The sequence below is a fragment of the Triticum urartu genome, unplaced genomic scaffold (assembly GCF_003073215.2).
Source record: "Triticum urartu cultivar G1812 unplaced genomic scaffold, Tu2.1 TuUngrouped_contig_6505, whole genome shotgun sequence".
Lineage (NCBI taxonomy): Eukaryota > Viridiplantae > Streptophyta > Magnoliopsida > Poales > Poaceae > Triticum > Triticum urartu.
This window is the reverse complement of record NW_024117271.1, coordinates 13,421-26,840: the sequence shown is the minus strand read 5'-3', so window position 1 is coordinate 26,840 and position 13,420 is coordinate 13,421.

The window sequence follows — 13,420 nt, the reverse complement described above, 5'->3', positions numbered from 1 at the left end:
CCTTTGGAAGCTCGAGGACGATGGGGATGACCTCCGCCTGCACCCTGACTCTTTGTCCGACGAGGAGCTGGACGCTGCCCAGCGACTCCTGGTTGGGGAGGACCAGGGATTTCCGCCGGACTCACATCTTCCGCTATACCGCCGTTCTGACGGGGCAGAGATCACCGCCGCCATGCCCATCTTCAATGAAAACGGGCTTGTGCCTCCGGCGCCCTCCGAGGTCCTGGTGGCGACGACTCCGGTGGTGGTGTCTTCCGGTGACTCTGATGAGGAGGAGGAGCGAGACTCGGAGGCGACCCGGGAGGGGACAGGGGAGACTTCCCCTCCGTGCAAGGCCGACCTTCTTTGCGCCTTGCTTGATGACGACGACGCTGACGATCATCCGGTGAGGGAGGTCTTCCCCTCTGCTGGGGTCTCCATGAGGTCTTGGGTTACCCCCTCGAAGAAGCCGCCGGCTGGGGTCCTGATGAAGAGCCAGTCGTCGCTGATCTCCTGAGGCAACGGTCCTGAGATCCGCGCATCGACACCCCCGGCTGTGAAGCCTACGGGCTTCGCGGTCCTGAAGAGGCCGAGGGACTAGGCCGCCATGGATCAGTAAGTGCCTTGTCTTGATTTCGTCCTTGCTCTTGTTGCTGCTTCTGACGCCCTTCCTTGCTCCGCCAGGCCAACATCGGCGGCAAAGAAGAAGAAAGAAGGGGCGCCCGTGCCTTCTGTGACCCAGCAGCCTGCCATTGCCACGCCTCCTCCTGCACGGAAGGGTGGTGACAGCACCCATGCCTCTCCAGCTCGGTCCTCCTCGTGAGGCCTGGTGTACCGGCCTCAGGAGAAGGAGATCTCCACCACCAAGCCGGCTCCAGAGGTACCTACCCCCTGCTCGCCCGCTGATGTTTCCATGGCTCAGGAGCCCCCTGGTTCCTTTTTCCGCTGCTGCCAGCGTGCAAGCCGCGGCAGCAACGCTGCATCCTCTTCCTCAGTTATGCCGCTGGCCCTTGATCCTTCCGACGGACCTGAAGTTTTGGGGGAGGCTCTTTCCGTGCTGACCCGGCTGTGGAATGATCTTCAAGGCGCTGACCGTCGCTTGGTGGCGGGGCGCCTGTAGCTGATCTCAGGTTGGTTGCACTCCGACGCGTTTGTCAGGGTGGCGTTGGGCCGGGCCTTGGCAGCTTCTGAGGAGGACAATAAAGCCGATGGCCAATACACGGCCGCCCGTGAGGTGGTGCTGAAGGAAGACGAGGCTACCAAGGAGCGTTGCTGGTTGATGGAGGCCGAGCTGGAGACCATGCGCAACGAGCGCGCGGCCGAGGCCCGTGGTCGCAAGGCGGAGGAGGAGAAGATGAAGGCCCGAGAAGATGCAGTCAGCAGCCGTGACACCGAGCTAGAGCAGTCGGCGAGGGCGCATGCCGCAGAACGTAACCGCCTGGAGGAGCTGGAGAAGAAGGTGGCGGCGGAGAAGACCCAGCTGGAGGCCAAGGCGAAGGTTCTTGCTGAGGACCGCGCGGCCTTCAAATCTCTTGAGGAGAGGTCCCGTGTGGTGCTGCAGGATTTCTATGAGAAGGGCTTGGAGAAGCCGCTGGCGACTGATGACGAAGGCCCTGCCCAGCTGCTCCCTCATCTTGTCATGGCGCTCGAGGGTATTGCCGACAGAATCGGTCCCCTGGTGAAGGAGGAAGCCCGCGCGCTCTCCTCATCCGCCCTGATGTGCGTCTTCAGCCATCTCTATTTTCGTGACCACGACGTTGACCTCGGCGAGCTGCTTGAGCCCGTGGAGGAGGAGCGCTGCTGCAGCTGTTGCTGCAGCCATGGTCAGCAACGCCAATCTCGCAACCGAGGCCAACGATGCGATCGACGGTGATGCCGCCATTGAGCCTACACCTCCAACTGACAGCGCCGCCAATCTCGCAACCGAGGCCAACGATGTGATCGACGGTGATGCCGCCAACGGGAAGGCGCCTCCTGACGACGGCGCCCAAGGCTGATGACAAGGCTTGCTTGTGAAGGACGGCACTCCTTCTCATTTTATTTTCCTTCGACTTCCCTGTGACATGAGATGTGCCTCGTGGAAGCATTAAAAAATTGTTTGATGTTTGAAGGACAATATGTAATAATTTATTTAGGTTCCCCGATTTCCTTCCCGTTTGCTTGATGTTCTACGTCGACAGGGCCCGACCCCGTGCATACCTCTACCGCCGTTGGGCCGTCCGGATCACCGGGACGAGACCAAGGCGTGAGGGGCTACGTGGCCAGTTAGGCTCCTGAGTCACGATGCTCAGGAGTCCCCCCTGACATGCAAACGGCCTGCGGGAAGGAAATGCAAAAATAGGCCTTAGGGTTCTACGTTGGCAGGGCCCGACCCCGCGCATACCTCAGCCTTCGTTGGGCCGTTCGGATCACCAGGACGGGACCAAGGGGTGAGGGGCTACGTGGCTAGTTAGGCTCCTGAGTCGTGACGCTCAGGAGTCCCCCTTGACGTGCAAACGACCTGCGGGAAGGAAATGCAAAAATAGGCCTTAGGGTTCGGCGTCGGCAGGGCCTGACCCCGCGCATACCTCAGCCACTGTGGGGCTGTCCGGATCACCGAGACGGGACCAAGGGGTGAGGGGCTATGTGGCCAGTTAGGCTCCTGAGTCGCGATGCTCAGGAGTCCCCCTTGACGCTCAAATAGACCTTCATACCTGCCCTCGCCGAGGTCCCGCTCGAGAGGGGTGCGTGACGACCAGGTCCGAGGGACCTGAAAGGGTGGCGTACGCTAGGCGAGGCCTAAGCGTAGCCCCCGTGCCGAGTCCCCTCGCGTTACTCTCCCGAGGGGGGAGCATTGCGGTGAGGCTGCACACTAAGCCGGGTGGCTCCCTGAGGTTGGTACGACCATGGGGCCGCCCTCAGTTGTTTATCACCAGCGCGGAGCATAGCGCTTCCGCACTTGCACGGGCATAGCCGCTCCTCGACCATGTCAACTACTAGTGCAGAGCATGGTGCTTCCACTGGTGCGTGGGTGAGGGCTCCTTCTGAGTGGAGCCCCCAGGGCGTGCACAGCCCCGCCCTGACACGTGGCTTGCATGGCAGGGCTAGACGATGTGTGTTTGGGCACCCACAAGCCAGCACGGGACTCACGAGGCCCTACCTCAAGGCGGGTTGTGCCTGGTCTTGGTTCTTGGTAGCTTCAGTGGTCCTGCAAGATGGTTAGCCAACCTACACCGGATTAATTTCCTGAGGCTGTCACATGAGAAGGCTAGACACCAACGACCCCAGGAGGTGACGTGAACGGGTCCAGCCCGCCAGACAGAGCTCAGTCGTTGGGTTTATCGACGCTACAGGGACGGACCCGAGCACAGACGCTGTGCCTAGCCTACTCATGCGAGGGATCCTAAAGAAAGACAACTGGTGCGCGGCTCCCGTGGTAACGAGGGCGGTCATGGGTGGGATATCGAAGTACCAGATAAGCAGGTGGTAATCATAAAACGACTCAAGCAAAGAGGCAGATTAGCTTAGATAGATGCAAGAACGATACATGCCACAGGGACGGACCCATGCGGCCTGGGGATGATGCAGCCCGAGGGGCGTCCCCATCAAAGTAAGCTAGAGATGCAAAAGGATACACATCGCAGGGACAGGCCCGTGTGACTTGGGGATGATGCTGCCCGAGGGGTGCCCCCAACTGAATGAACTGGAAAGAGTCACCTGATACCGTAGCAGGAGCGGTGTTGGAGTAGCTGAAGATGCGCGCCGAAGGGTTGCTCCTCATGAGCCACCAGGGTCCTGAGCCTTGGGAGGCTCCGCAGGCCCAAGTGGCTCCTGAAGGACCGTCGCGACCTCCTCTAGGACGGCGTGATGCCTGGCCTCCTTAGCCGCTCTGATGCTCCGCGCATGACGCTGGAAGGTTCCAACCACGCTCGGCAAGCCAAATGGCATGCGAACGTAGCTGTGAGGTGGACCCTCACACCGTCCAACGCGTGAATGCTAGAAACGTCCCTGAGATGCGGCCCTGTTGAGCCCAGGAATGTTGACGCAGACGCGCAGCCCGCCATCCTCGCTATGGTGGGGAGCTACACTGGGTGGTGGGCGGCGGTCGCCGTGTACGGCCCTTGCCTCTTGAAGCTCCTGGATCGCCTTGGTGATGAACTCCCGAGCACTGGGTGCTCCGTGCCTTGTGCCATCTTGAGGGAAACATGCAAAAAAGCACGCCTCCATGTGGTGCTCGAGCGCCTCCCTCATGATGTTGACTAGGTCTGAGGCCCTCCAGAAGAGAGCCCCCGAGCCCAGCCTGAGGAGGGCGTCGGGCGTGCCTTCCTATGCGAGGGAGGGAGGCGCCCCATCTACCGGCACAGGTTCTGAGGTGGTACCACCACAAACGCCGCTCTCCTGAGGTCCTGGGTGGAGTAGCTGCTTCTTCTTGTTGGGAATGGCTTCATGAGGGTATAGGGTGCCTTCGTTGTTGGGGTTTTCGACTGTTGAAGCCTGGTAGGCGCGCTCGAAGGAGCACATCGCATCTCTTTCTTCGTAGGCAACCGAGATGACGCCTCCACTCCCTGGCATCTTGAGGACGTTGTAGCCATGGTGGGTCACTGCCATAAATTTGGCCAAGGTTGGATACCGAAGGAAGGCGTTGTACGGCAGACGGATGTGGGCGACGTCAAAGTCGATGAGCTCGGTGCGGTAGTTGTCACGCTGGCCGAAGGTGAGAGGGAGGCGGACCTGCCCTATCGGGGTGGTGGAGCCGTCGGTCACTCCTAAGAAAGGCTTGGTAGGCTGTAGCTGATCGTATGGCACCTGAAGGCTGTCGAATGTCTCGACAGACAAGACATTGAGCCCTGAACCATCGTCGATGAGGGTCTTGGTGACTTGAACGTTGCTGATGACGGGTGAGAAGAGCATCGGGAGGACGCCGGCGGTCGCCGCGCACTTGAGTTGGTCCGCCGAGCTGAAGGTGATGGCGTACTTGGACCACCTGAGCGGGCGTGTGGCCTCGAGCCTGGGAAGGGCTGCGTTCACCTCACGAGCGAACTGCTTGAAGATACGCTGAGAGGCTAGGGCTTGAGGGCCACCCAAGATGTAGGCGATGGCACGAGGCTCTTGGAAGCCCCCAGCCCCCTCGTCCTGATGATGGTCGTCGTTCTCCTTGGCGGTGGTGGCAGAGGAGGGAGTCCGGCATTGCCGTGAGGGCGGTCCACACGAGGCTGCTCCTTCCAGGCGCCCTCGCGAGGTGGGTCCTGCCAGCGGTCCTCACAAGGCCGATCACGCCACTCCTGGTGGGGGCCATGGTCGTCCGAGTGTCCTCCACTTCGTCCTCCTCCTCGGCCGTAGCCTCGGTCGTTGCGCTCGGGGCGTCGACTGAAGCGCCCATCGTGGATGGCCCTGAGCTCCTGACAGTCGTTGGTGTTGTGGTTGTGGACGTTGTGGAAGGCGCAGAACGGGCGGCTGGCCTTGGATGACTCGGGATGGTCGTGTCCACATTTCATATCCGGCTCTGCCGCGAGCACGGCAGCCCCCTTGCGCTTCACGTCCTTGCTCTTGGCCTTCTTGTCCTCCTAATCAGCAGCTGGGAGCTCAAGGAGGGAAAGGTGCCCTTCCTCGGCTCTCGCGCACTTGGTTGACATGTTGAACATTTCTAGGGCCGTGCACAGGTCCTCGTGCATGGCGAGCTCCTCCTTCATCTTAACGTCACGGACGCCATCGGAGAACACGGAGATGACCGCTTCGTCCGTCACCTTGGGGATCTTGAGAAGAACGTCGTTGAAGCGCTGGATGTACTTCTATCATTTCCCGCGGCAGCTGCTTGATGCGCTGCAGGTCGCCCGCGGCCGGCGGGCGGTCGCGAGTGCCCTGGAAGTTGGCAAAGAAACACTCGCGCATCTCGCCCCAAGAGGAGATCGATCCCACGGGTAGGTTCAGGAGGCATGAGCGTGTGCCATCTTTGAGGGCCATAGGGAACCAATTCGCCATGACCTTCTCATCGCTGTTGGCCGCCTCGATGCTTAGCTCATAGAGATGCAGGAACTCCGCAGGGTCGGGGGTGCCGTCAGAGCACGGAGGCAGGTCTGGCTTGAACTTGCCAGGACAGACGACGCTCCGCAGCTTGGGAGTGAAGGCATGGTAGCCTACTGTGGTCACCGGAGCTCGTTGTGGAGGCGGAGCCTGATCCAGGTGTCCACGCGTTGTGGCCGCCGCAGGCAATGCGCGGTCTTGGCCCTGCTGTGCTGGGAGCAAGAGCGTTTCCTTGTGGCCCCGGGACTTCTTGGCAGCTTGCTTCTTCGTGCACGGGCGCCCGGCACGGTGGGTCACATCGTGGGACCGCGCGTCTTGTTGCGAGGGCATTGTCTTGGTGTGGAGGGGGTGGAGGCGATCCGTGGGCGACATCACCCGCCGCTGGAGATGGTCTAGGTAGCGAAAGGGTAGGTGCAGGATAGCCCCCAGCGGCACTGCCGACCTCGGTGATGCGGGCGAGCCAGTCGTTATAGAGGTCGTTGACCAGGCGGTAGCGCAGGAGCTCGTGTGCCATGAGCAGCGCCGGCCTGCGCGTCCGTGGGCGCGTGTCAAGCATGGGACGACAAGCCGGACGGAGTCAATGACGGGGTGGCGGTGTGTCCGTCCCGCCGCACAGATGGGTGCAGCGATGAGGCCTGCTACTCGTTCGCTGCCGGGCCAGTGGTGGCATTGGCAGCGGGTGATGGAGAACGGCGGGGAGGTCCACCAACGGGCGCCGTCTGAGCGAAGCGGGCGGCGAGGGCGGTGCGGCGCTTAGCACGGGCTCGGCGAGTGTCCGACATGGATGCGATGGAGCAGTGGAACTCGGATTGACGGAAGAAAAGGCTTCAATGCACCCCTAACTGGCATGCCAAATGTCGGATTATGGGTTCCGGCAAACCCTTGAGGTTCGAACACTAGGGTGCGCACGAAGATCTCTCTCCCCCGCGAGCCCACTCTCGCAACGATCTCAAAGCCTAACTCGCTGAACCCGAATAACAAGGGACACAAGGGTATATACTGGTTCTGGCCACTGTTGTGGTGTAATACCCTACTCAAGTGTGGTGTGGTGGATTGCCTTGTAGTCTGAGGATGAACAAGATAAGGGAAGAACAGCCTCCTGAGTAGAGGTTTTCTTGAGCTCGATGAGTTTCTGTGTGTGTGGATGGTCCAAATCATCCCTCCTCCATGGTGGTGGCTAGTCCTATTTATAGAGGCCCCGGTCCTCTTCCCAAATATTAGGCAGGAAGGGATCCCACAACGGCCAATTTGAAGGGGGACAACTAATACAAGTTATCCTGACAAAAGGTGGTCTTTGCCTGGCAAAGGCTCTGGCGGTGACGTCGTCGTGGGCTCTGCGGTGACCTCCGTCCTGCTGTCCTGCTAGCCTTGGTCTCATTGCACCGATATGGAAACCTTTGCCTGATGCGTCAGGACTCCTCGCCCGTGCTTGCCTCTTTAGCACCAAAGGGGAAACTGGCACTCTGCGCCCACTGGCGCCCACCTAGCCTTGGTCTTCATGGCTCACGTCAAGCGCTCCTCATGAGGTGCCCTTTGCATACATATCTCCGCTCCTCGGGAGTCATCCTAGGGAGGCCGCCCTGGAGGAGGTCTTGGCATCGTCCGCCTTGCGAGGCTTGGCCCCTCGCGAGGGTCTTGGGTGGTTGCTGGTGAAGATGGGCTGTACCAGGCCACTAGTGGAGCCACGCCCTGGGCTGCATGCATGCAAGTCTGGGTACCCCCGTTCCCAGACGCCGACAATGATAAAGAATAGACCCCGAGGTCGTAGATTTCACTAGTGGCTTCTCTCGAGAAAAATAGCATACAGCGGGTAAACAACTTATTGTTGGGCAATTGATAGAACTTCAAATAATTATGATGATATCCAGGCAATGATCATTATATAGGCATCATGTCCAAGATTAGTAGACCGACTCCTACCTGCATCTACTACTATTACTCCACACATCGACCGATATCCAACATGCATCTAGTGTATTAAGTTCATGGAAAAACGAAGTAATGGAATAAGAACGATGACATGATGTAGACAAGATCTATTCATGTAGGAATAGACCCCATCCTGTTATCCTTATTAGCAATGATACATAAGTGGCATGTCCCCTTCTGTCACTGGGATTGAGCACCGTAAGATCGAACCCATCACAAAGCACCTCTTCCCATGGCAAGAAAAATCGATGTAGTCGGCCTAAAACCAAAGACTCAAAGAAGAAATATGAGGCTATAGGTAATCATGCATATAAGAGGTCAAAACTCAAATAACTTTCATCGATAAAATAGATCTGATCATAAACTCAAAGTTCATCGGATAGATCTACAAGAGACCATTATATTGAGAATCAAGAGAGAGAGAGAGGAAGCCATCTAGCTACTGCCTATGAACCCGTAGGTCTGAACTACTCACACATCATCAGAGAGGCACCAATGAGGATGATGAACCCCTCCGTGATGGTGTCTAGATTGGATCTGGTGGTTCTGGAACTTGCGGCAGCTGGAATTGTGTTTCGTCGACTCCCCTAGGGTTTTTGGATTTTCGGGGTATTTATAGAGCAAAGAGGCGGCACGGGAGGACACCGACGTGGGCACAACCCACCAGGGTGCGCCTGGGCCCCCAGGCGCGCCCAGGTGGGTTGTGCCCCCCTCGGTGGCCTCCCTCTGGTACTTCTTTTGGCCCAACTTGTGTCTTCTGGTCCAGAAAAAATCTCCAAAAAGTTTCGCTGCAGTTGGTTTCCATTTGGTATTGATTTTCTGCAAAGTAAAAAACAAGCAAAGAACAACAACTGGCACTAGGCACTATGTCAATAGGTTAGTCCCAAAAAATGATATAAAGTTGCTATAAAATGATTTTAAAACATCAAAGAATGATAATATAACAGCATGGAACAATAAAAAATTATGGATACGTTGGAGACGTATCAACCTACTGAAATATCTTTGCAAATGGATGATAACTGTCATACCTATCGATAATTGTGAGGATGTGCCTGTTGTAGTTGCAAATGTTACCATCTTAACATACTTCGTTATACTTTATATGCCCGAGGACGACAACATGTCAATTAGCCTTGGTAGACCTTTTTTGAATACTTCAGGGGCTGTTATTGATTGGAACAAAAGCAAGGTCACTTTTCATGTCAATGGTAATGAGCATGCGGTGTATTTTCCGAAGAAACAACTCCAAGTGAATACTATCAACTCTATTGAAAGAATTATGACAATCACTATTGGAGGCTTTGAATTCCCTTTTCCGTCTGTCAAAGAGAAATATGAAACGATTATTGTTGGGAAGATGCATATCCCCATTGAGGTAACCTAGTGTTATACGATGATTCTTTGGTTTCATGTCACTCGGAAATAGTTTGTTAATAAGACTTGATCAACCTAATTAATGGATTCTTTTTGAGGGGCATGTGGTCGATGAATTTAGGAAACACAAAATACAGTAATCATAGTTTACTCCCTGTTATTTATAGTTTAATAAAGTAAAATGCCATGATTATCCTATTTTTTAAATTATTCGTGCAATAAAAAAGGACCCAAATATTAAAGTGCTCGGAATGTCTTAAAATTTTAACATGATTTTTTTGGAATGTATAAGAATTTTTGGCATTGAATACATCCCAGGGGGTTGCCCCTGTTGCTCACAAGGCAACAGGGTGTGGCCACCCCCTAGCCGTGCGAAGATGCCATGTGGAGTCCACAGGACCCCACTCACTTAGTACATCAACCCACTTCATCTCTTACCTCCAGAAAAAATTGTGGAGCTCTCTCTCTCTCTCTCTCGTGTTCTTTCTCCCAAACCTGATATTTTCGATCTCTTTGCTCGGAGCTCCATTTTCGAAACTGTTTTGGGGGATTGTTCCTTGGTATGTGACTCCTCCATTTCTCAAATTAGTTTTTGTATTAGTGGATTATATTTTGCATATTTTTCTGCTATTGGTCCTACTGAAAATGAGCTTGCATATTGATTTCTTTGAGTTCCAAGTAGTTTGAATACTTGATATAGTATCTAGACATCCATAGGAGTAGTTTCTATCAATCCTGTGAAGTTTTTTTATTATCTTTTTATGGTCCAAAAATTTCGAAAAATTATTCCTAGGAAAATGAACTTCTTCCGGAGAGGATCTTCGAGCTGGAGTCCCAAGGGGATCTTTCGGGATAACCTGGACCATGACCTCAACATTCCTCAGAGGATGGAGGTCCGGCTATGCGAATGACCACACAATGCCTTCATGAACGAATCTGGGTTTCACTAAGAGTTTGCAAAATTCATTGCAAATGCCAGGTTGATCAACTTCCTTGCAGATGAGTGTGATAAATATCACATCCTTACAAACTCCTTTGTGCAAAATTTATATTTCGTACCTACGCTCGATATTCCCATGGTATGCTTTGATTTATGTGTTGGACATCATGAGATACCACTTGCAGAATTTTGCGAGATATGTCCGATTCCCTCTGATGGGGAGTTGAGAGAGCCTCGACCGGAGGAGTTCGAGGACTTCCTCTGTACTTTAACTATGGGAGAATATAGGGGCATGTCGAGATCCCGAGTTACTAGTTTTCATTTTTCCTGATGTGCAATACTTTGCTTTAGTCATAGGGAAAGGTTTCACTGCCGGGGAGGAAGGTGGCACACTCAGTGCCCCTGGCCTTGCCATATTACGCGGCACACTTTTCAGTGAAAAAACTTATAGCTTTGGAGCTACCATTGCGCATCGCTTGCACACTAACAGGACCAGGCATAAAATTCATGGTGGTATTTATGCTACTTGCTTGGCGAGATGTTTCTATGTTGATATAGGCCACAATGTTTATTTTCTACCTAGGATTTACTTAGACCACCAGTCCATGATAGATCACCATTTTATTGATGATCTTGAGCCTCCTCACCACATTCGTTATAACTTGGTATTTAGCGAGAACACTCACGATACTATTCCATTGCCTACACCCTCTTTGTTTGATTCTCATGGCAGGCACGCATATGTCATCATGCCATCGGATATCACTGCTTACAAGAGCGAGTTGGCCGCGGCGGGGAACGAGGCCCAGCCTTGGGACGCTCAAGTGCCTCTGCCCATCCACTTTCCTCCCGGACCCGATGGATACTATGGGCGGTGATTACCAAGCTGGGCCAAAAGCCTAAACTTGGGGGAGTACGTTTTCTCACTGACATTACGTTCATGTTCAAAGATTCATTCAATTGTCGGTGTTCATCCTTTTTCATTTGTATATCCATGTTAGTTTTATTTTCCTTTCTTCTTGTGTGTTTGAAAAACTTTGGAAAATCCAAAATATTTCTTGCTTCTTTTCGGGTTTTTCTTTCTTATTTATTTAGTAAGATTACTCTTTTCTTCCTTTTCTTGTTGGAGCTTTCCCGTGAAAATAGTTTTTCTCGCCTTTTGTTTTCCTTCATTAGTATGTTTCCTTTAGAAAGACTAAAAACTCCAAAAATATTTTAGTGTGTTTCTATGAATTTCTTTTCTTTTCTTTGAGTCTTCGTAAGGAGAAGACCGTGATAAAGTTGTTGAGTGGCTCTCATATGCTTTGTTGCTAATCTAACAAAGAGCCAACATTACCTTATCGTCTCCTTTGAATGAAATGTTTGCAGAGTCCAGCTTAGTCCACGACACTCTTGCACTATTATTATTTTCATCTCGTTCGATCGTGCAAGTGAAAGGAAATAATGTCGATGATTTGATGAAGTGACTATGGCAAATAAAAGTTGGTATGAACTCTCCTTGTATTTTTTATAAATATGTTTAACTCAGCATCCATGATTCAGCATGTTTGTGATGACAATTATATATTATAGTTTCTCATGCCATGTTTAAGTAGCTAGGAGTGGATAATGATTTATCTTGAGTGTCAACATGCATTAAAATGGTTATGATGTAGTATGCTAGTATGGTATCCTCCTCTGAATGTTTCAAGTGGCTTGACTTCGCACATGTTCACACATGTAGTTGATTCAAAACCAACGTAGCCTCCATGATATTTATGTTCATGGTGTTTATATCCTACTCATGCTAGTATTCAATGTTAATTATTAACAATGCATGATTATGACCATTGTCGCTCTCTTTTTGGTCGCTTCTGAACCTATTTGCTAGCCTTCTCCTGTACTAAGCAAGAATGCTGCTTATGCATCCAAATCCTTAAACCAAAGTTTTTCCAGATGAGTCCACCATATCTACCTATGTGCGGTATTACTCTGCCATTCCATGTAAATTTGCATGTGCCACCTCTAATCATTAAAATAATCATCTGTTTTGTGTGCCTGTACTACTCATGAAGCGACAGGGGGCAGTCAGTATCTTCAATGCTAAGCGGGTTATTCTCACAATGGGTGTTTATTCACTTGTCATTGCATGAGAGAGGCTGGTAATTGGGGTGATCAATCCTGTAATCAAAATAAAGAAAAATATAATGATCCTAGGGAAGGTTGATTGTATGGATGGCACCCGTGAATTCAGATAGCCATGACTTGTGTTTGAATGGTTGGGGGGTTAAACTTCACCTTTTCGCTTGGGAACTGCCGATAATGTGTTTAGCATGGAAGATATTGAAAATCCTAAGTCGTAACATTGACAGGAAAGGTATACCTCTCAAAATTTATTCATCTCTTATTCAAGCTTCGAGCTCTGGTACCTCTGCAAATATATGATTCACTCTGCGAAGGGACTTCCTATTTACTTTTATGCTATTTACTTTATTGTTGAGTCATCACCTTCTTAATTAAAGCACCAGTCCTGAGAGCGTTATTGTAATTCTTATGCATTGAGTATAGTTAATATTGTGTGCACCATGATTGGATGTCTTCTACCATGAATTACAATGTTTATTCATTGCTTGAACTTTAGAGGTGCTCTGCATTTATGTTTTGCGGTCTAAGAAAACTCTAGCGAGATACCATGTTATCATATTATATCATGATTGTTTTGACAAATTGTTGTCATTTGACATATGTTTTTATTGCTCGCTAGTTGATTGTGCCATTGATATGAGTAAATGTGATTTTTAAGTATTATCATTTGCATGTTTAGTTCACGATCTTTGCTGAAAACTTTGGTGCTATTTAAGCTTATATATAGATACACGAACAAAAGAGTTCGTAATTTTTTTATTTATCGCTTTCAGTTTGTCAACTGAATTTGCTTGAGGACAAGCAATGAGTTAAGCTTGGGGGAGTTGATACGTCTCTATCTTATCTACTTTTCCAAACACTATTGCTCTTGTTTTGGACTCTAATTTGCATGGTTCGAATTAAACTAACCCAGAATGATGCTGTTTTCAGCAGAACTACCATGATGTTGTTTTTTGTGCAGAAACAAAAGTTCTCGGAACTGGATGGAACTTTTTGGAGATTTTTTATGGAATATATAAAAAATACTGGAGCCAAGACCGACCAGAGGGGGCCCACCTATTGCCCACAAGG